The 24743-nt window shown below is 36.6% G+C and overlaps 1 protein-coding gene across 2 annotated transcripts in view; it reads right to left on the bottom strand.

Annotated features, from left to right (window-relative positions):
- The window catches only part of LOC127429956 (G-protein coupled receptor 4-like), a 44449-nt gene that overhangs the window by 6667 nt on the left and 13039 nt on the right, over nucleotides 1-24743 (bottom strand). The window contains exon 1 of one of the 2 annotated variants that reach the window (XM_051679355.1): nucleotides 24100-24230. The exons of the other annotated variant lie outside the window; for it this stretch is intronic. The gene's annotated coding sequence lies outside the window, so the exon portion shown is untranslated. Of the gene's footprint in view, nucleotides 1-24099; nucleotides 24231-24743 lie in introns of those variants that run through there. 2 annotated transcript variants of the gene reach the window in all.

Below are 24743 nucleotides of genomic sequence, written 5' to 3'. Positions count from 1 at the left end.
GGAAATATGAGATAACAGCAGTGGTCCGCTGCCCTGCCTGGGGCCAATAACGGAGACTGATACATAAACAGGGGCCTGAAAACCAGTTCTCTAATCCGATCTGTCATTCTGCTCCAATATCAGTATCTCATAGTGGCAGATAACAATGTATCCTTTAATCAGGGTTGGGAGGGTTACTTTTTTAATGTAACTGTTACAGATTATTGATTACTTAACAATAAATGTAATCAGTAACGTAACCCAATTACAGAAATACGAAATTAATGTAATCAGATTACTTTTAATTACTTTTGGATTACCACAAGGGCACATATGTAAATAAAGTCAAGATAAATCAATACGATCTCTAAAACATAAAATTATGCTTTGAATGCAAACAGGACATGTCTGAGTAATATTATGAGTACTGTTGTAGTTGTTAATATCTAAAGAAAACAAACATGTACACTGCACCCAACCAAGAAAACATAAAAATGAGCTGTTAATGTGGAACAATTCTTTTTTTTTTTTTTATTTTCTCTCCAATTTGGAATGCCCAATTCCCAATGCACTCTAAATCCTCATGGTGGCATAGTGACTCGCCTCAATCCAGGTGGCGGAGGACGAATCTCAGTTGCCTCTGCATCTGAGACAGTCAATCTTATCACATTGCTTGTTGAGCGCATTACCGCGGAGACGTAGCGTGTGTGGAGGCTTCACGCTATTTTCTGCTGCATCCACGCATAACTCCGAAAGCGAGAACCACACATTATGGCGACCACGAGGAGGTTACCCCATGTGACTCTACCCTCCCTAGCAACCGGCCAATTTGGTTTCTTAGGAGACCTGGCTGGAGTCACTCAGCACACCCTGGATTTGAACTCGTGACTCTAGGGGTGGTAGTCAGCGTCAATTCTCGCTGAGCTACCCAGGCCCCCACAACTCAGGCGAGTTCTCTGTCTGCCAAAGAAAAATACAATATCCCATAAAGCAAATATAATCAGAACAGATGCACTGAATTATGTATTGGTTAACATTAAACTAAATCTGACAGAACATACCTCAGATTCAAAAACACTACAAAGTGTAATTCTACCATGTATTGCAGTTAGTGTGTATAGGTAATTGTAATTTGCACTATTCATTGACTTCCGACTGTATTCGTTAGTACTGTCATAATTAAATGCTGGAGAGTGTCTTTCCTCTGCTTGCTCATGAACCAAAGTCAAACATCAACAGCTAACAGTTTATGGCTGATTTTATGGCTGATGTTTATGTTTAAGGAGGATTTTAAAGGGGAAAAAATGTTTTGATTCCAAAAAGAAAACCAAGGGATTTCTATGTCAGTATTGGCAGCTATTCCTGCTGCCGCCAAATGATGAGGGCCACGGATTTCTTTGAGCACTAAGGCTAACTCATTTTAACACATTTTAATATTAACAAATTTTAGCTAACCTAGCTAATGTGATTTCTGTGTGGCTCTTATTACCTTAAATTTCTCAGGTCTTTGGATAATGAGAGCATCTTCACAGCTGGAAGGCATAAATTCCACTTAACTTTAATGTTGTTTCGCTTTTCTCTTTTAAAGTGCGAAAAATGTTGAAATTTCCAAGAACATAATGCATGTTCTTCCGTGGCCATTGCGATGAAGCAACTGTTTGCCTTGAAAGCAGAGTGCTGATGTGAGACAGGTGTTATTTGCGCATGCGACAGTAGGAGTCAAGTGAGTCATGAGAGAGAACCCGAAGAGAACACTCCTCTAAACCATCTCTCACTCTAAACCAAGGGTCGGCAACCTTTTTGACATGAGTGCCATTTTTTATTTTCCTGGTTAATGGCTGTGCCATTTTTGGGCAATTTGTGCAAAACCCGACGATGATGAAATAATCATGATCCTGCATGTGAATTTTCACAGAGCATCTTGTAAAAGTGATTTCATGAAAGAAAACCCGTCTTTTTGTACAAAATGAGTTAACACAGTTAATGTCACAAATTTGCTTACTTTGATTTACTTAATTTAATTACTGATCACGAAATTGTAATCTTAAATATTTCTTAAATTACGTCATACTTTTTTCAAAATCACACAGAGGGGTAATCACTAGCACGCAAGCAATAGCGAGAGAGGAGCAGGCTATTTTACTTATATGAAGTTTTTCACACCTGCATTCCAATCTACATTTTGATGTAATCCTTCCTCATGATAACGCAGTGTGTTTTCATCAGCTGAATGGGAGGCTAAACAGTATTAAAGTGCGACGAGACTCGCGCTGCGCATGCAAGCCATTTGCACATCACAAGTCAATCAACTTTTTAGCCCTTTTCGGTGAATGGTTTAAGACCATGGTTTAAGGAGGGTTGGAAATCTCAATTATTAATAATGGTGTTTTCCTTATTACATCACGTGTTGTTCTGAAAACAGAAAGAAACAAACGAAACACGGAATGTAGGCTGTCATCCGCGCAGCCTGATCGAAGGAAACCGAGCGTGTTTTAACTTGTGCAATTAACTGAAAGTGAAGTGCGAATGGCTTGCACGCACTGCGCGAGTCAGTTGGGTACTGCAGTCTTGTCACATTTTAACCTATTCAGCTGATGAAAACACGAATGGAATGCAGGTGCGGAATTTCAAATAAATTAAATAGTCTACTCCTCTCTCGCCGTTGCTGGCGTGCCAGTGATTACCCCTCCGTGTGCCAATGCTGGCACACGTGCCATAGTTTGCCGACCCCTGCTCTAAACAAACAGCTGTCTGTATCACTTTATGTCAGGAAAATATGTCATTTCTTTTGTCAGAAATTAAAATTTGTAATCCAGACAGTAATCCCAATTTAAATGATTTTTAATTGTAATCTAATTATGATGTTTTTTATGTAACTGTAACAGATTATAGTTATCTAATTTTTTTGTATCCTAATTACCTAACGGCGTTACAAGTAATCTGTTACTCTCCAAGCCTGCCTTTAATACAGATAAATTGAAAGCAACACAGGCTAAAGAGACTTAAAGATGATGGAATATAAACCTCTGGAAAGTTATCAACCTGCCTTCATTTTCATTTGGGTTAGGAGATAAAAAAAAAAAGTGTAAGGGGAAACAGAGCAGGCTGACAAACAAAAAAATTCTGAACAAAAAACAGAGTTTGTGTGCATTTTCCACTCCGATAATATCACAGTTTGCATTACTCAAAAGCGGCAGATCTGTTGACACTGTTTAAACAAACATATCTGGTCTTTATCCACGATCACTGCGGTGACATCAAGCATAGAATAAAGACCTGTCACTCCCATTTCCCCTCTATAGGCAGGTGATCATAAAGAACAAAGCACTCCGATGTTGGATCTTATCTCCAATAACCCTGGAAATGAGGCCATGAATAGTCAGGGACACCTGTGCAGAGCGACTGGTCAATGATATCACCATGCTCATCACAATACTGACAATCTAAAGCACAAAGAAATTAGTTTCTAAGGTACTTAATGAGACCTGAAACAAGGGCGATATAAGGATTTCAGCCATACAGGGGCTTAGCCCCTTGCCTAATTTGATCTGTAGAGGTAATGAGATCCAATTTTTCTCGAATTTGTTTAATAAACCAATTTAAATTGCATATGTTTGTCAGTTGATGTATACAACATAATCACATGGGAAATCAATGTTAGTTCGACCCCAAATCGGACATAATGTTTCGAATACCAGAAAAGCATCACCATTTGATTGTTCACAGACTGAAAATTGCCTGCGCTGTGCCTTTGATGTCAGATCCCTTTTGATTTTGTTGTTGTTGTACGGATGTGACAATACATTTTTTTTTTAGAAAAAGTAAGAGTTCCGATACTACTGATACTTGCCCATACCGATACCTCCATATCAACAGTTTATTTCAATTTTATCATAAAAATGGTGTTTAAATAAATGAATTAATTAAAATTTCAGTCAAATGGAAATAGAACAATTAATTTTCAAAATAATATTGTATTATTTTTGTCAAATAAAGTGCTGCATAACAGTGCATCACTGATGTGAGATATTGCTTAAATATAATACAATTACTATTTATTATTATTATTATTATTATTAGTAGTAGTAGTAGTAGAATTCCAGTGAATAATACATAACTAATGTATACAGTAGTGATATATTTCTGATATAATTTTTTCATTTAAAATGAGTTTTTATTTTGGTGGAAGCTTTTATTTTGGAATAAAGCCCTTTTCTGTGTGTTTTTGATGGTAGCTTCTCACTTTCGGAAATGCAGGCCGCTACGTGACCCAGTGTGATTAAACTGCAGGATGCTGCTATTTAATAAAATAAATATGTAGACTGTATGTGCCTCATGCTACAAAGTGCATTAGCGCTCTGCTCGCTGTCATGTACTACAAACAGACAAACAAGTTTTCCGTGTATGAGCCAAGGAGCTCTAAAAGCAGCCGGTGACGGCACAACACTGGCTCCACACATTCACAACTGCTCACATTTGAAGTGCGCAGCACATGTACAGTAAACTATTTGTTTATCTTATTCAATCGCAGCCTTTGTGGTTTAATAATCCCACTAGAACAACATGATTTTAATTTGTGCACTGAATGTTTACGGAATTACTTTTGTACATCAAATGGTATCGGTTTTTGGTATCGAAGCACTTTTATGAGCACGATTACAAGTACTGTACATCAGCGCGGTATTGGACACGATTCCGTTACCAGTATCGGTATCAGAATATTCCTAAATTTCAATTAGTGAGATTACAGAATAAATTTGCACAAAAGTAAAAGAATGCTGTTTTGATCTCAGTACTGTTAGGGTTAGGTTTAGGGTTTGGGTTGGATTCAGACATTGGGAAAGCATAGTCTAGTTGTAGCAGACAAAACAATTGACCTTCTGTTGCAGATTTTCCCGTGAGATCAGTCTCATGTATATCAGTAATAGTGGCATATTTGGCGTGGCGCATGTGCAGGCACGTGCACACATAGATATCAAAGGGGGCTTGAGCACCTGCCCTTTTTCTTTCTCGAGAGAAAGTGCGCTTTTTTCTAGGGTGTTTTTAAATTTTTTTTATATAAATGAATATATATATATATTCCTGTTTGCGCACAGCTTCCCTGTCAAACAAATATATTTATTGAATAAAAAATCAAAATATCAGGTCGGGAGTTGAGACTTTGTTGAGTTCCGATGCCCTCCCTCCCTCCCTCTCTCTATCCCTCTCTCTCTCTATCCCTCTCTCTCTCCCTCCACGTCTCTGCGAGGCAGTGCAGCACACATCGGCACATCAGACACACAGGCAGGCAGCAGCCCCTCCCAGCTCCTATCCCAGTTGTGTTTTTCTTGGCTTGTGTGGAGGTGAGTGGTGATGAACAAAAGACTAAGCTACCAGTGCCTCGACTTTACAGCTAATTAACCAAAAGCCAAAAGCCAAATATAGTTAACTTGTGTCTTGCTAACATGCATGACTCATGAGCTACTAGCTAATGTAATAAGTTAGCTAAAGTTGAGCTAAGGCAATATATCATGGCCATACAAGCTAATGTACTGTACTTAATGGAGACACTACAGGTGATTACAGTAAAATTTGTGTCTAATAACGTCATCACAATCGCCACATTGATATACAAATTAGGCATTAACTAATTAAAAAGCGCTAATTTGCATACATTTGACAAGGCACTGCAGGTGAATAGGATAAACAAAATAACTATAGCATATAACCACAGAACTTCCCCAGTTAATGACTTACATCAAGAGTCTTTCCCCCTGAAATGTTATGTTTAAATATGCAGATTAGCTTGTTTTGGTTCATTTAGAAGAAATCTACAGATGCAAACAGATGGAGGGTAGTAGGCTTTAAACAAACACCATCTAAATGTGTATTTTGGAAGTTTTCTTTCCATTAGAGTAAAAGAAGACATGGAAGCAAAATAGACCAAAATCTCAAAATTGACCACTACATGAAAAAAGTGTCCTGCCTTAAACAGTAACTTCATAATTTTGATCGTAGGCTTCTCATCTAAAACGATTTATTGCCTTGTGCAAAATAAACAAATTATTAGTGAAACTATGTCCCTCTCCTTGGTGCAGTCATTTATTCTAAATATATACTTGAAACTAGTAGCATAGAAAACATGCACATTGTTGGCATAGTTTCCTTTGCTGTTGCCTGCTCTTGTGATAAACCTAGTGAATACTAAAGAAGACCATGGTCTCTGTGTGAACTGATTATTTTGTAGAAATCTGTTGAGTATGAAACAATTGCGTGAGTATGAGGGAATTAAAATAAATTGGTATGGAAGTCAGAGTTGTGTTAATACTTTAATGTTTTGTATAAAACATTTTTTTTTTTATAAATAATTATGAGAAGTGCCCTTTTTTTCCACTTGAGCCCCTGTCCCCCAAAATGTCTGTGCACGTCCCTGCGCATGTGTCAATTTATTTATTTATCTGGCAAGTAATCTTCTAATAAGTGGGATAATGAGAAGTCAGACTGTCATTTTTGCAAAAATGAAAAAAACGAAAAAAAACAACATAACTCAGATGCATACTGGATGTTGAGCTGTTCAGCTGTTTCTAGAGACTCTGCTATTTATTTCTTCTCATGTAATAAAATGATTTCTACACAATTAAACATACATCAGTATTTCTTGTTCATTAATTTAAAGTGAATTGTCCTTAAATGTGAAGTCCTATCTCAAATTTTTATGCAGGAAATGGTCAATTACTTAGTCATGCCAGCATGGTTTCTTCTCCAGCTGTTTGACAATTTTCTTCCCAATGGCCAGCAGAGAAAGTCTGCTCATTTGATTTTGGCCCAGTATTGCGGGTGTGAGACTTCACTCTTTTTAAGCATGAGAAACTTCTCTGCACCTGCTGATTGACAGCGATTGTGTTTTAATTTGAAATGCTGTCACTCACTGGATCACTGTTTCAATGATTGGCCATTTGAGAGCTCGACCAATCATCATATAGAGAAGCCAGGCTTCCAGACGGGATAAAAATACATTGATTGAAAGTCCACTGTCCAATCAACAATCAGATCATTTCCCCATATGCAAATAGCGCTCACGAAGCTCCCGTAGACTCCCAGAGAGGCACGCCGTCTGGGCGTGACCCAAAATGGCACGTTTAGAGCCCCTTGTCCAATAAACATCAATCTTTTGCTCCACTGAACTCAATGGGACGCGTTCTATGGGACGTGTGTCTGCTAACTGTGACAGACGTAATCATGCAGATAACATCAATGGAACAAACATCCGTTACTGAAGTGTAGTATGCTATTGCACACTTTTGCTACTTAAAATATTGAACTGGGACAATAATTATCTGAATTACAGAGAGATTATATGCAATTTGAGAAACTATTTTAAGGGAATTTTAATGAAATTTTAAGGGAAGCAGTGCTTCCTGTGTAATCTTAAAGCAATCGCCACTGATGCATTCATACAACTGTATTTAATGAAAAATACTGTGGTACCGTCAGTATTATGAAACTTGAGTCTGTGGTAGTACCATGGAGCTGGTACAGGCTAATGTGCAAAACTAAATTAACATAGAACCATCTATTGAAGTGTTTCTTTTCTTGTTTTACTTAATTCCTTAAGACTTGAGAATGTGAACTGACACATTGTTCACATTCAGATATAACAATAGCTATAACATGGTTTTGTTTGGTTTAAATTGATTCGTTGTGGCCTTTTGTGGACCTAGGAGTCAAAATCGATTTAAAACTCAGATGTCTTGTAGCTTTTTTCCCTTACCTGAAATACTGTAATGTCTTTAAAATTCAAATATAATTCGAATTTTGGTCATATTTAATTTAAAAAAATGTTTATTTAGTCACTCAGCCCTGTTGATAGCCCTATTGGGGTTTATTTTGCAATGACGACTGACTGACTGTACATTATCCCTTACATATCTTACTTCAGCCACTGTTTTCAGCAAGCTTGAAGAGAGATTATATAATCACAGATTTGAAGGGGACTGACGGATTAATTGTAGATGTTTAGGGGGGCTGAAATGAAAGACAGGGGGTCTAGTAACGCCTATACCTTGAAATAGTGTTATGTTATGAAATAATTGGAAAAACATCAAACAAAAGAACTGTTGAATGGAACCTACCAAGTCAGGAAAAACATGCATACATGTAAAACTTTAGGGTAACATTATGGAAGATTATGGAACAACATGAGGGTGAGTACATTTATGACTTTGCATTTAAGCGAACATGAGAGACAACATACTTTAAATGATTTGTGATTGCCTATCCAGCCTCAAAGCCAAAGAGATGGACAAGCATGGAAATTTGGATCTCTGATTAAGAACTGGTTTATCTGTCACACTGTGGTTTGACACACCAGCTGAGTGAATAAGCTTCCCTCGTGGCCATGCTAACAATGGCCAGGCCGATTCACACAGCTGTGGAACACACACAATATATGTGACATTACAGGTTCTCTGTTTTCACAGATCTTCTTCCAAAAATTTCTTTCACAGAGGTTATCGGCTCTCCTTGTGTTACTCATTAGTTAAATGTGTTTACGGCTGTGAGGGTGGGTCTTCCATTGTGTGAAAATCCAGCAAAGGTTAGTTTAATTCACAAATGCTCTATTCTGTTTGACAGACTTGTAATCCAGCAGGTATAGGAAACTGTAATGGAAATTGTATAGGCTCCAATATAACGCATATTGTGTACATAACATTACAAAAGCATCAGTGTGACTACACACTTGTATCATATTTAATAAGAGTAAAAAGAATAAAAGACAATTCTGTCATCATTATTCAAAATCACGTCGCTCTATAGTACTCATATGACTTTCTTCCATGGAACACATATGGAAAAACATATTAAAACCAGGGGCTGTTAAGCTCCAAAAAAAGCATCATAAAAGTGCCATAAAATATAGTCCACACAAATTGTGCACTATATACCAAGTATTCTATAGTTATATGATAGTTTTATGTAAGGAACTAATTTAAGTCAGTCATTGATAATCTTGCCTTTTACCGTAGCTTTTAAATCTGCACGATTCTGCATATTACAATTTAGCATCAATTCAATTCTTCAAAACATCTCCTTTTGTTTTCCAAGAGGGAAAGAAAAACATACAGGTTTGGAACTATTACTTTACTATGAGTTATACTCAAGAAATCTGGGAATTTTGCTATTTAGCAAAGCAGACTTTGAGTGAATCAGAAAGATACTTCAGTGATTTTAACAGGAACATGTTGTTGTTGTTTTTTTTGTCATCTACAAGTCTTTCATACTCTAGTCACTTTTGACTGAATTTCTGAACTTTTCCCTGATTTCAAGACCAGAATATTGGCAAAAACTCAAAGGCTCAAAGATTATGCAATAATGTCAAAGATATTGTAGAACACACATATTATTAATAACTAATGTTTCTGATATATTAGGTTATACTGCCCAACGGTACAGCATGTTGTGTAAGCAACTTTTAGAGGTGGGCAGTCAGCAACTAACTGCTATTTCAAACAAATTAATTATAGACACTGAGCAAAATTGTGCTTTTACTGTGTACATATGCATATGGATAAGCAACACGAAATGTTATCACGTTCAGAGGATGGCTGTTTAATTATAGGTTCAATGTCAAGGGTGTCTGAATACAGTACTCAATCAAATCAGGCTTTTTCCTAATGGTTTAAATTGTCAGCTTTCTTAACCGCCACTGTGGTTGTGTGATTTGTTGTGTGAAACACACTTTCTTGTGTATGAATACATGGTCAGACATGAGACGTGCAGGTAAAACTAATGGGAACGGGAAAGCATTGGACACTTGACTCCAGGGTGACCAGGGGCCGGTTGCATAAAAATGCTTTAGACTAGTCTTACTAGTTAGTCGTCTAAAATGTTAGTCTTCATTTTTTCAGTCAGTTGCATAAAAACTTAGATCAGTCTAATTTAAGAACAAAATGCAAGACAGCAGACACCTAGGCTAACGTTTGTTTACATTTCATGTCGCCATGGAAAATAACTGTCAGCTGAGCTTGTGGGGGCTTCAGTTGAGGGCTGAAAGGGGCTTGATTTGAGACTTTGTAGAAGACTTTGACTTCAACGATGGTAACAAAATGTCATGTGTTTTTTATTATTTGGGGCAGACTGGCCATCGGGAGAACCGGGACTTTTCCCGGTGGGCCGGCCGCGAAACGGGCTGCCGCGTTATGCAGAACGGGCCACAAAACAGCGCCGCGATATGCCGAAGGGGACAGCGATATGCAGAAAAGGATAGCAACACAATGCAATGCAAATTAGACTGTCTTACTAAAGACAGCTGTGATCTTGTTTTATGCAACAGGCTTTCTATGTCATCTTTAGCTAGTCAAACTAATTGTTAGACGCAGTCTTAAGTTAATGGCTATGTTTATGCAACCGGCCCCTGGTCTCCCAAGGCAATGGCCCTGTCTTAAATTTAAAATTTTGTTATTGTTAGGGTTTAAAATCGATAGTTTCTGCAAAGTAAAAACATGTAATAGAACATTCCTTGCATCAATGCAAATCGGAAACACCTTCTAACACAAACACAACTAGTGGCTATATGGGCTTTTTAATGACTGATTCAGAATTTTCGATACCAATTTCGATACCACAGTAAAATAGGTAATATGCTATTGAACACACTCCTTGCCTTTTAAAATTAAAAATTTGTATGTAAATAATAAATGAAAACAATAGCATGTTTTCTTTTAGTGTTTTTAAATTCAGCAAACATTGCTTCAAGTTTTTTAAGTTAGACCTTATGAAATCAGTTTTATTTTTTTTCTAAATTCTATTTCAATTTTTCCCAAATCCCACGTTTTCCAATTTTATTTTTTGCATTTCATATTTTAAAGTTTAATTCAATTTTATCATCAAAATTGTGTCTAATCAAATGAATCCAAACTTTAATCAAATGAAAAAAGAACAATTACTTTTTAACAAACATTTTGTTCTTTTTTTAATCAAATGAAGTGCTTGAGTAAAGATCCTCACAACATAATCAAAAACACAACATTGGTCTTATTTTTTCAATTAAAGTGCTGTACAACAGAGCATCACAATATAAATGAAAACATTGATAAAAACCTCTGTTCTGTACAACAGCACTCTTGCTTGTGAGATATACAGTAGGTTCAGCATAATAATAATAATTAATAATAATAATAAAATACATTTTACTAAACATTAGTAGGATACAATATTTCTGTCACAATTTCTTACATTTCATGCGTCAAGCTTTCATTTTGAATCAAACTTTCATTTTGACATGAAGGCTTTTCTGGTTCTGAGTTTTTTGGCACTTTTCCACTGCACGTTACGGTTCGACTCGACACCTGCAGTTTAGTGCCGCCTCAACGTGGGTGGGATTATTGGCTGATCGTCATAGTTGCACCACCTCTACTGCCGTGACATCATCTTAAACGCGACACAAACATTACTGACCATAAACAATAACACGACCGCTAGCTGTTAGCAACTAGCTCATTGTGCTGCAAAAAGCAGTTGTTGCATGGTGATTTTACACAAGTGTAACAGTTAAATTGGCCTGGATGTTTTAGAAGCAAGCTTTTCAGTAGCTGGTCAACTAAATAAAGTGAAGCTTTCAAGCTGAATATAGAGTTAATATAACAAAATGTACCATCTTCCATCGTGGACTCCAACAACGCTGAGTCCCGGGCACTCTCCCTCCCATTGCTCGCCGGTTTATTGCCATAGATAGCATCCATTTGGTCGAACCACTTCCACTTTCTTCTGTTTGAACCACTCCGGCTGTTGTGGTCCTTGATGGTTCTGTAGTCACTTTTAAGTTTTTTTAACTTTTCCCTACACTGTTGGTAGGTCCGGTGGTAGTCGTGTGCGGCCAACAGCTGAGACACTTCCTAAAAGACTTTTTCGTTTTGTGTCATTTCATTCATCGCTAACGAGAGGAAAGTCTGCACCTCGTTTATTGACGACGGCGTGGTTTTGCGCACAGCCATTTCTTTTTACAATTCGAAAGTCGCGTGAACAAATGATGTTGTTGTTGCTAACTAGCGGGTTGATGTCCCGTGTCGCAAATCCAGTGACACTGGTAGTGACAATTCTCTCTGACCAATCAGTGATCTGCAGGGTTTTGATGTCACATTTAGTATCGGCTCGGCTCGCTTGGAACCTCGACCGAGGTGGTACTAAAAAAATGATCAGGTACCAGGTATTATCCACAGTGGAAAACCCCCAAAAAGTGAACAGAGTCGAGTCGAGTCGAGCTGTACCGTGCAATGGAAAAGCCCCATTTGATGGTAATTTCACAGCTCTGGATAAGACTTTGGTTATATGACCCAGTGTGATTATTGAAGTGCAAAATGCTCCGATTTAATTATATAAATAATTCACGAGTTCACTTACCCATATAATCTTTGAATGATGAAGGGTAAACATATATGGCTTGCTGTCCACGAAGAAGGGGCCAGAGGATGAGGCTTGACTCGGGCTCTAATTTAACCCCCCTAAGGGACTACTTACTATATGGAGGAAGTTATAGGGCAGGAACACTTAGAAGATTGAGGATGGCGATGGGGAGGTGGCGGGATGCCGGAAAAGACTGACGCTAGAGTGAGGTAAGCGGCGGCTTATATACTCTGCAGCCTGCAGGTTGATTGGCAGATTAGATGAGAAAGCTCCTCCCGAACTTTAGTTTAAGAACTATATATACTGTAGTCTACAGGTGGTGCGCGCATAACATTAAATCACCTACTATAATAAGCACAGCTTTCAATGCTTATAAAATATGGTGTTTTCAACATATGAGTGGCTTCACACATTCACTTTTACAGTTTAACAATCACACTAGGACATATCACAATTTTAATTTGATTAACTGTCCATTTCAGTGTAAAAAAAGTGTCAGAGAACACATGCTTATAAGCGTGTGAGCATTTGAAGCAGCCATCTGTCAGTCAGACAGTAGGTGGGCACCAAATTGAGTCGGTGCTCGGTACCACTGGTACTGCAGAAATACTGTTATCGTTACATCTTTTTAATTTTAGTATCAACTTGGTACCGAAATACCGGTACGTTTGACATCACTTTGAATGCAAAATTGCTAATTTAAATGTGAAGTGTGTCATAGTGACACCAAATGATTATATTCAAACAGGATTCCTGAACACCATCTACCCACCTTCATCTACCATTAGTCAAACAGGTAGTCCCACCCCAAACTCACACCATTGGATGAGCAATGTTGCTATGTTGGGCTGGTCAAGATACTCAAAAAAACAGAGCAATGTTTTGTTTGCCAGAACGTTTTCACTTTTTAGGGAAATCAGTCTAAGAATGGCTTACTTATAGTTTAGGTATAGTAGGTATTTAATTATTTTATTTTTAAGAAAAATATTATACACTTCTTTTATACATCTTAACTTACATTTTTACAGAATTTAATCAAAATTCACTAAAATTCTATAGATTTCGGAAATGACACTGTATATTGATCACTTCTGTTAATCTGCCAATTGGGCTCTGTTATCAGGCACCCGATTATTTCAACATGGCTATATATTGTCACAAAAGTAAGTGAAGTAAGTATAGCCTGTCTGATTCTCTGATTTGATATCCTGTCTGATTATCGCTAACTATTACATAACAAATTATGAAATGACTTGCATTCTTTAGTGCAACAGCATAACTTTGGTTAGCTAAGAATAACGACATAGGTTCAGATCCCGCTAGATGGATTGTATCTGGGCTATTAACAGCTTTATGTTTTGTGACAGTTGTCTCTGTGGTTCGCCCTTTTGGGTCACGCTAGATAATGAATGTAAACACAACACTTCCCGATGCGGCCTTAACAAACTCTCTCTGCTTTTAGCCCCCTTCCTGATCTGATGGGATCCCGTCTTACCACTACAACTTCGCAATAACAAATACAGTTAGTATTTGAAGAGAGGAGCCAGCTGCTTTCCTATCAGGAGGTGCTGAGAGATGTGGCTTTCCTCTAGTCCTTAATGAAAGAGCTGGAGAGAGATGCAAAGAGAGGGCAAGAGAGGAACAGAAAGACATACAGAGAGAGAGAGAGGAATCCAGAAAAAAAGGCTGAATCTAAAATTAAGCTGACTGATTATTAATTTCTTCACTCATTAGAGGGAGTTCGGATCAAGGAGAGCACAGCCAGGCCTGGCAAAACTCCATGGCAGGCACCGGACACTGGGGTCAAAAAAGGTTTATTAACATGAGGGCAAATGTTCATGGGAAGGACAAAAGGACAGATATAAATGTACTAGATATGAAGCCCATATTTAAACTGAGAACAGATGGATCACAGTTTATGGAAGCACAATGAGACAAACAGTTGAAAATGTATAATTTAAATTAATTAAACTACAGCCAAGCTACTCTTTTATAAAAGTAATATTTATATAGCCAGTGGGTTGAAAAGAAACAACACATGATCCAAAAATATATTTTTGGGGTTTTATTCTGATGGCGGTTAAAAAAAAAAAAAAAAAAAAAAAAAAACGTCGATGGGGCCGTAAAAAACAAAAACAAAAAAATGGAAATGAAATACAAAAATGAAATATGGCTCAACGAAATACAGTAGAGGCTAATGTCAAAAGAAATTCACAGTATTTTATGCATTTAACACATGCTTAAATCAACAGAATTCTCATTACACATATTCATTTAATTGGAAAACACTCTGGGCTATAAACCATTAAAGTGAGATATGATTAATACTAAATTTACATACCCAGTCCTTGCATGTGCACCAAAAAGTGGTCAAACTCCACACATGCAATCCATATGTATCCTTCAAAAATGATCCATAGCAAACACTCAATTTTAACATATGACTCTTGTGAACACATATTTAATGCAATTTATCAGCATTTTGTGAAAAATGTGATATTTACCCATAGACTTATCAACTGATGTACAAAACCGGGAGCTCTCTTGCCCAACGTATGTTTTCACATCTCTAACACGAGAGAGTGCTGGAAAGCAGGTATCGCAAAATTCCAGTGTTGCAAAACTCAGGTTTGATTTTTTTTATTGTACCAGAAAGTCCCATTGAGATCAAAACTCTCTTTTACAAGAAAGACCTAGCCAAGGTAGCAGCCATACAAACTCACAACATATTAAAATGTAACATATAAACACGAACAGCTATTTAAACACAGTGGTCACTCATGAAAAACAATCATATGCCTCCTTCACCATATTCTTTATGTTGCTCTTAAATTCATCAATGGATATACAGTAAATAAGTTTAATTTGAGATATTTCTGTAGATTATTCCATGTCCAAAGAGCATAGTAGGAAAATGCCGTTTTCCCCAGATCTGTCACAACCCGTGGTACATTAAAAAGCAACCACTTGGAAGAGCGCAGTTGGTAACTACCAAATCTGAGACAGAGAAGGGTACAGAGGTAGGCTGGAAGTTTACCTAATATATCTTTATAGATAAAAATATACCAATGCAGTTGTCTGCGAGTGGTCAATGATGTCCGACCCACTAAATCATAAAGAATACAATGGTGAGTAAGAAACTTTGCATTTGTAATGAAACGTAGAGATGCATGGTACACTGAATCAAGGCTCCGTAAAATCGAGGAGGCTGCATGCATATACAATATATCACTGTAATCAATCACAGGCAGAAACGTAGCTTCCACAAGTTTTTTCTTGGCATTAAAAGTAAAGCAAGATTTATTTATAAAATAAAAGTCAATCTTTACTATGAGTTTCCTAACTAGATTAGCAATATGTACATTAAATAAAAGCTTGTCGTCTATCCATATACCCAAATATTTGTACGAGCACATCCTTTCAATGGATTTACCATTGGACGTGAGAGTGCTAACATCATCAAGCAGCTGTAAATGAGCTTTTGAGAAGACCATAAACTTTGTTTTCTAACCATTCAAAACCAATTCTAAACTCAGCAGAGCATTTTGTAATGATTGAAATGCAGTCTGAAGCTCTTGCACTCTCTGTACTATGGAGGGAGCATATGTAAAAATGACAGTGTCATCTGTATACACGTGTAATTTTGCTTGAATGTCGTTACCCAATTCATTTATAAAAATGGAAAACAAAATAGGTCCCAAAATGGAACACAGAAGGACACCTTTAGTTATCTCAAGAAAAACAGATTTATGGCCCTCTGCATAGACACACTGAGTTCGATCTACAAAATAATTTCTGAACCATTTAATATACTTAGGACCAAGACCAGCATTCCTAAGTTTGTTCATTACAATTCCTGGTCCACTGAATCAAACACCTTAGATAGATCCACAAATAAGGCAGTGCAATGCTGTTTTCTGTCAAAGGCACCAATGAGATCATTTGTCACAACCATTGCAGCAGTAATGGTACTGTGACCAGTTCTAGAGCCAGATTGAAAATCACTTAAAATATTATTATCATGTAAAAACTGTTTTAATTGCAAATTTATCTGTGATTCAAAGATCTTAGCCAGGACTGAAAGTTTGGAAATCGGACAGTAGTTGTTCAACTCTGAGTGGTCTCCACCTTTAAGGAAGGGGCTTTCCACATTTTAGGTATCGAATTTGTCAAAAGACTCAAATTAAAAATATAAATAATAGGCTCAGCAATAATATCTGCCACCACCTTTAAAAGATAAGGATCCAGATTGTCTGTACCTACAGACTTTTTGTGGTCAATGTCTTTCAGAGCTTTATAAACTTGAGCAACTGAAATGGGTTAAAATCAAACAAATCCCGATTTCCATCAATTTCCGTGGTGATAGAACAAGGGACTGAGGTATTTGCATTTGTGCTATCAAATACAGACCCAGCATGGATGAAGTTTTTGTTAAACTGACTGACCATAGGGGCCTTGTCCTTTATTTCCTCTGAACCAACCAGAACACATTCAGGCAGGCTTGAAGCAACATGTGTACCTGACAAAGTTTTAATTCATTTCCAGAATTTTGAGTGGTTATTTAGGTTCTCTGTAACTGACTTAAGATAAAACTCTGATTTGGAATTTCTGATCATTATGGTACACATGTTCCTTACGGTTCTAAACGTAGTCCAATCAGCAGAGGAATTTGTAAATCTAGCTTGGGCCCATGATTTATTTCTTAAACAAATTAGCTCTGAAAGACTGTCAGACCACCAGGGATTGTCCCTACCACTGATTCTAAACTTCTTAATGAGAACACGTTTTTTAGAGATAGACAAAAAGATTGAATGAAAATATTCCCATGCCATTTTAACATCCGGAATCAGAGTAACTATACTAAGATTACTGTAGCACAAATTGTGCAGAAAAGCCTGCTCTTCAAAACTTTTAAAATATCTTTTAAATATGAAACGGGGTTTTACCTTGGGAAATGTTGTATTCCTAACACAAGCAACTGCACAATGATCGCTAACGTCATTGCAAAATATGCCAATTGAAGTGTATTTATAAGATGTATTCATTATAATTAAATCAAGCAAGGTAGATTTATTTTGTACTTCGGGATTTGGCCTTAATGATGCATTAAAGAGGCCCTATTATGCTTTTTGGGATTTTACCTTTCCTTTAGTGTGTAACATAGCTCTTGTGCATGTAAACGTTATGCAAAGTTACAAAGCACAATGTCCATGCAAAAGGGAGTTATTCTCTCCCACAGACAACACTGCTCAAGAACTATAAGAAACGGCTGGATTGTAGTCCAGCCATTTCTTCCGTAAAGTATCTACATCACTATATAACTCATTTGCATAATGCCCACCAAAGGGCTATATTGGCCCGCCCTCAAACAAACGTAGTTTTAGCCGAGGCCAGGATGAGTTGGGTTAGTGTTGTCGCCATGTCGAGAAGACGCTGTTTTCTTCACTGCGAAAGCAAAACCTCTTTATTTGGACTTCTAAAGGCAGACGAACTGAAGTATCAGTGGTTAAAATAAATTTTACCACTATTCCTCAGCAGTACAACCACAACCAATGCCGGATTTTCAAGTCGGTTAACCCTGAAAGATGGTGCAGTTCCCACTTTGTTGGGACAATCTGGATTGTGAATAAAAATAATAAACGTGAATCAAAAAATAATAAGCACAAATAAAAAAATAATAAGTGCAAAAATAAATAAAAAGCATAGATCAAAATAATGAGCACAGATCAAAATAATTCACACTGATAAAAAATAACAAGCATGAATCAAAAATATATAAACACATTTAAAATATGCTGCTGCTGCTGCTGCAAAAAAAAAAAAAAAAAAAAAAAAACAACAATGGAAAAATTTAAGCAAAGTCATCAGAATTGCAAACAAAATCATGTTTTCCTTGGTTATATTACTGTTTTTTGTGCTCTCTGACAATTTTGCTCATACTTTCATTTTTTTGTACGCTTGTGCCATGTTTTTCTTTGCTTTTGTTTCCAAGTTCTGCGCTTGGCTTTCCAAAACTTGCGAGAAGAGTTTCATGTAAATCAGGGGCCGTTTTGCATCCCTATTGGTCCACTAGTTCTTGATCGACAGCTCCTCCTCTAGCCAATCATTCGAAGAGGGGAAGTGATGTCACTCCAATGCAACTCCGACAGCTGCTGCTCAATATTGTATTATTTGTGGTTGATAGATACGCTGCTTGAGTCTGTTTTGAGTATTTTCTGCCAGCTCTAGGAAACAATGTGTTGTCCGAGTAGGCCATTATCATAGTCCGTTAAGCACATGTATCGAGTTAGCTGAATTTAGTTAGCAGAGTTTTAGTTTAGGCATTATTTAAGACTTCCTTTTTTGTAGGTTATTGGCTGCATATCTAAAAAAAAAAAACAAGGCTGGGTTGGTATGGATGTTTGATGCATGTTTTTACTAGCTGTACCAATGTAGTCGCGGGTTTAGAACCCAATTTTATCCTCTTTTCCATGTTGCAGAATGTGCCGTTATGTACTGATCCTACGTTGGCACCATTGGCACGGCTACATGTAGTTTCTTTTTCCACGATAGTGCAGCGAAATCAGAAACAAGTGACCAAGTGTCCCCACGTCAATAAATAATGCAGTAAAGTTGGCTTGACGTTGGACGTTCTTTATTCACAAATTTAGGGGCCGTCTCTAAAGATATAGGCAACATTGGAGCATACATATCCAAAACATTTCCATAACATAGAGTATACAACTTCAGTAACATTTAAAGCCTTTTAGATTTTTGATATAATAATAAAAGAATTATATGTAAGCATTTCTATATTCATCAGTATTGTAATAGGCCTTGGTGTTGGGATCTGGATTTTATTTAATGGAAAAGCAGATCAAGTTGGGTTCTGAACTCGCGACTACATTGGTACATCTAGTAAAAACATGCATCAAACATCCATACCAACCCAACCCAGCCTTGTTTTTTTTTTAAAAAATTTTTATATGCAGCCAATTACCAACAAACAAGGAAGTCTTAAATAATGCCTAAACTAAAACTCTGCTAACTAAATTCAGCTAACTCGATACATGTGCTTACGGACTATGATAATGACCTACTCGGACAACACATTGTTTCCTAGAGCTGGCAGAAAATACTCAAAACAGACAAAAGCAGCATATCTATCAACCACAAATAATGTAATATTGAGCAGTAGTCGTCGGAGTTGTACTGGAGTGACGTCACCTCCCCTCTTTGAATGATTGGCTAGAGGAGGAGCTGTCGATCAAGAACTAGTGGGCCAATAAGGACGTAAAACGACCCCTGATTTACATGAAAATCTACTCACAAGTTTTGGAAAACCAAGCGCAGAACTTGGAAACAAAAGCAAAGAAAAATGCAGCATAAGCATACAAAAAAATGAAAATATGAGCAAAATTGTCAGAGAGCACAAAAAAACAGTAATATAACCAAGGAAAACATGATTTTATTTGCAATTCTGATGACTTTAATTTTTAATTTTAATTTTTTCATCAAATTTTAAATGTGTTTATTTTTTATTCATGCTTGTTATTTTTTGATAACTTGGTCACTTACTGGAAGTAAGCCTCTGTTCTCCATTCATATCTCAGGGGGAAAAAGTTTGGCTATACCCATTCCAGCAAAAGATGACTAATTCAGATACACTATGTGTCTTTTACTTGAAGATTTGTTAGGTTCACAATAATCAACAGTGTAGTTGTAAGAAAGCTACAAAATTAAAACTTACCACTGTGAAACATCCTGCTCAAGTCGTGCTTGCGTTCATTATTTCAATCATTATCGGGCTCGAACTAGTACGGCAAAAACTGACACCACTGTTACCATAGTTACAGTGTTTACAGCTGCTCAGGAAGACTCGGGAGCTGAAACTCGGTTATGGTAAGGGGCGTTACATTTCCGACACACGCTCTACTGACCTATCACAACAGACTAGGCCAGCTGACCAATCAGAGCAGACTGGACTATTCAGAAAGGGGGGCTTTAAAGAGACAGGAGGTAAATCAGAGCGTTTCGGCCAGAGTATGAAGAGTGGGGAAAAGAAATGTACAGTATGAGAAAAAGAATGTGTTTTTGAACATTAAAGCATGTAAACCTATTCTAGTAGATCCCCAGAATAAAATTATGAACCTGCAAATTAGCATAATATGGGCTCTTTAATAAGTTGCACAAGGTTTAAGGAGTCACACAGTTTTTTAATACAATCTGAGGTCCCTGAAAGACAATCCCAATTTAAATCACACATAAGGATGAATTCAGAGTCATTTAATTTATGTATAATATCTGAAATAGATTTAAGAGCATCCTCTGAAGCAGATGGGGGTCTATAACAGCCAACCACAGTGATATGATAATCTTTTGATACACCAACTTTGAGCGCTAATAATCTTGGATTTGACATACATGGCAACCCTTCCTCTTTTAACAACCCGATAAGTTCTATAGACTTTGTAACCATTAATAAAAACGAATTCATCAGTTACCGATTTCTTAAGCCATGTTTCGGATAAAACCATTATGTCAGCGTTTGTCGTATTTGCCCAAATCTTAATCATATCCATTTTAGGAACAAGACTTCTAACATTTAAATGTATAAAACCAAGTCCTGTTCGACTTTTAAAATCTGAGGGAGTAGGTAAACATTGCACAGAGGTAGGAGGCCCATGATTGGGCTGAACATTTCCAGACAGCATCAATAAAAGCGTAACCAATAAAATCGCAATTTTGATTCGACAGAAAATGGTTTATCAGTAATGCAGTCACCTACAAACTGTGAGATGAAGTCCTCTGAGATGATAAAATAGTACTTTAACAGCATTAGAGTCTAAAGATACAGGATCTCGTTGACATGCACTTGAAAATGGTAAATTTTCAATTGATGTCGTAGACTGATTGACTGGTGATATGACTCAATAACTTTCATTGAAGAAATTAAGAATTGTCCGTAATGTAACATGGTGAATTCACTCTCGCTGTTATGCTCATTTAGTTAATTTAATCCAGGGTTGCATTGAATAAGCATCAAAAATATAAAAAAGTACATGATGTCAGCTTAAATTACTTAAATTACACGAGCAGTCAGAACAAACCAGTTCACTAAAATGAATCAGAACACTATGATCCACTATGATAGACGACCATTTAGGGAAGCACGTTTGATTATTAAATCAGCTCACTTGTCTATAAAGCTGTGTGCGCAAACAATATGACATAAAAGTATCGCTTTGTCATGCAACACTACAACTTGTTGGAAAAAATGACTTGTTATTGGAAGGGGGTAAGGGTCTATAGCTTGGCTGAAAAGTTATTCATGTTTTGAAAACAGAAAAACTGTCATGCTACTGAAAATCGTAGACGTTTTTGTTGCTACAAAAATACATCCCACAAATCTCACAATTTCCAAGAATTCTTGGTTGTCAAGGTGTGTGTAATTCTTGCACAAAGAAACTGCAATTTGCTGAAAATTACCTTTCCTCTTTAAATTAAGGTGAAAGAATCTGCAATAGGCTGAGGGTTTCAAAAGTGTTCCTGGAACCTTTCAGATAATGACGCTCAGCAGGTTTGGGAGGGTTAATTTTTAAATGTATTCCACTACAGATTACAGAATACATGCTATAAAATGTCATTCATAACGTGTTCCATTAGATTACTCAAGATCAGTAACATATTCTAAATACTTTGGATTACTTCTTCAGCACTGGTAGATTTTTTTCACTTGTTTTGACTATAAAATCTCTGCCAGTACTGTAAGACAAAATACACATGTTAAAAATGCATTCTCTGAAAACCTAAATATCTTATGCAGTGTTGTTTCTAAAACAAGATAAATCGAATTGATCTTGTTTTAAGTATTTCTTTTATATTTTTACTGGAAAACAATACAAAAATGATCAAGAACACGATTTTTGCCCTAATATCGAACGTCTTACTAGAAAAAAAGAAATTATGATCTAACGTGAATTTTCTTGATAAAAAAAAATGATCGTACCTGGTAATATATGCATGTAAAATGGCTAGAAATAGCATTTTAGCTTAGCGTAAAGCTGACAATTTACACAAGGTTTATTTCTATTTCTTCTGCTCCAGACTTACTTCAATCTTACTTCTCTGTCTGCTCGTATGAATGTAACACATAATAAGAAAGTGTTTCACTGCTGTTCAAATGCACTTTGGATCACATCATTTATATGTATAAATGTTTTCCATCTGAAAGGACTAAATATTAAATGAAACAAATGGCAATAAAATGCAAAGTAATCTCTTCAGTAATCAAAATACTTTTTGAATGTAATTGTATTCTAATTAACAATGATTTAAATTGTAACTGTAGTGGAATACAGTTACTTATATTTTGTATTTTAAATACGTAATCCCGTTACATGTATTCCGTTACTCCCCAACCCTGATGCTCAGCAGCAAGTGCTCAGTCAAGAACAGCTCTTAGAACCCAACCCATCTTTTCATGAAAAATCTTAAAAGTACTCACACAAAGTTTACATACACATGCCTAGCAGGTTGTTTTACCCCAGCAATTATATACCACTTTATGAGGGAAAGACAAAGACACAAACAACAGTAGCTGTCAATAAAGATAGATAACGTAGATGTGAGCTGCCGTGAGAAAGAGAAATGATGCATCCGCAGGCTTAATGTGTTTAAAATTTAGAGAAAGGAGACCACCTGACCTATCCAGGTCAGGACCACACTGTACCAAGGCTCATATCATGTTAATCCCTTTGAATATCCCTGGAGGGTATTATAAGAGGGAAGGTCAAGTCCTGTGGTTAACTGCTGTTTTTAGACTGATGCATGGTGAGATTTGACACTTTTTACCTGTTGGTTTCCAATCAATTTTGCCTCCATTTCTTTTAACAATGATAACAATACTAAATAAATCACTACCTAATTGGTCAGTAACAGCCACAAAACACATTGTAACATATTAAAATCAATATATTGAGTCTCATACACATTTAAAGAAACAGATCACCCAAAATTGACAATTCTGCCACCATTTACTCACTCTGATGTAATTTGTATAATTACTGTGTATGTGTATACATCTGTATATGATTTATCATAATTTACAGTCTAAAATAACAAATCTATATACCTTTGTGACAAACTTTTTGGATAAGTTGTTAAGATGATTTTAATAGGAATAATTATTAATAATGACTGATCACATATACATAATTACAGTTGTCCCTGTATTGAAAGGGGCTAGGGTTACTTGTAATCAAGGCATGTATTTTAGTTTGTTAAAATAAGGCAGAATTGATTTGGTTGAGTCACAAACAATAAAGCCTAAATGTCTTCTCTTTTTGTTTTTAAGTTTGTAAATTATGATTAATCATACAAAGAAGCACAGAGAGCATTCTATTCTGAAATTATGAAACACCATGCAGATCTGGTTTTGCACCTGCAATGTATTTTCTGAGATGCTTACCATTAAACTACAAACAAAGGACTTTAACAGTTGTATGTTACGGAACAAATAACAAAAGTGAGCAGGAATTGGTCTAAATGATAAAACAAAACTATCAGGTCAACATGTCAGAATTATATTTAGTGACAGTTCATTGGAAATTTTGGAAAATACGATTACAATCCTGATGTTAGCCAGACATATTCTCCCTCAACCAGTCTTCCCTGTCCTACAGTGACAGTTTAGTGAAAAAAAACAAACAAGCAAAAAAAACATTCATTTCATGACGACAAATGTAATTACAGACTTACAGCATTCTGGTCTTGCTTGGTCTTCATTAGCCAAAATTACAAAAGAGTTGATAAAGGTGTCATCACGAGAGATTATTATTTTGAATATTTCCTTTAAACCTGGCTGCTTTAGTAGTGGTGCTGTGGTTGGGTAGCCTCACTAAACTTTGTTTCTGCCAAGATGCACCTGGCTGTCCAAACAGCAGAGGCTTTTAACATGAGAACATTGGGCAACTGAGAGGGAACTAATTCAATTGGTCTTCAACCTTTTCTGTGTGATGAATAAGCAGGTAGCTAGGCAGGATACAAACTCATGGTGTCCATTTAAGGGCATAACAGATCATACACCATTCCTCAACATTCTGTCCACTGATTTTGCCTTCTGACTGTCCAATGAGTTCTCATTAGTATTCATACTCAAGGTGTAGTTCTAGCACACATACATACATTTTGAACAGACACTCATACTGATACGTACAGTACAATATATACTGTACTTAGAAAGCTTTCTACATACAGTATGTACATTTTTAGATATACACAAATGTTTACAAATGCTCTGTTTAGTTTCAAAGAATATTGAATTCATGGACTTCATAGATAAATCAAATTTGAGACATCGACAGTGTTTCAATTATATTTCATAGCAAAGGTTCCAGAAATAC

Source organism: Myxocyprinus asiaticus, chromosome 39 (genome assembly GCF_019703515.2).
Source record: "Myxocyprinus asiaticus isolate MX2 ecotype Aquarium Trade chromosome 39, UBuf_Myxa_2, whole genome shotgun sequence".
Classification (NCBI taxonomy): domain Eukaryota; kingdom Metazoa; phylum Chordata; class Actinopteri; order Cypriniformes; family Catostomidae; genus Myxocyprinus; species Myxocyprinus asiaticus.
This window is presented reverse-complemented; position numbering and strand designations above follow the sequence as displayed.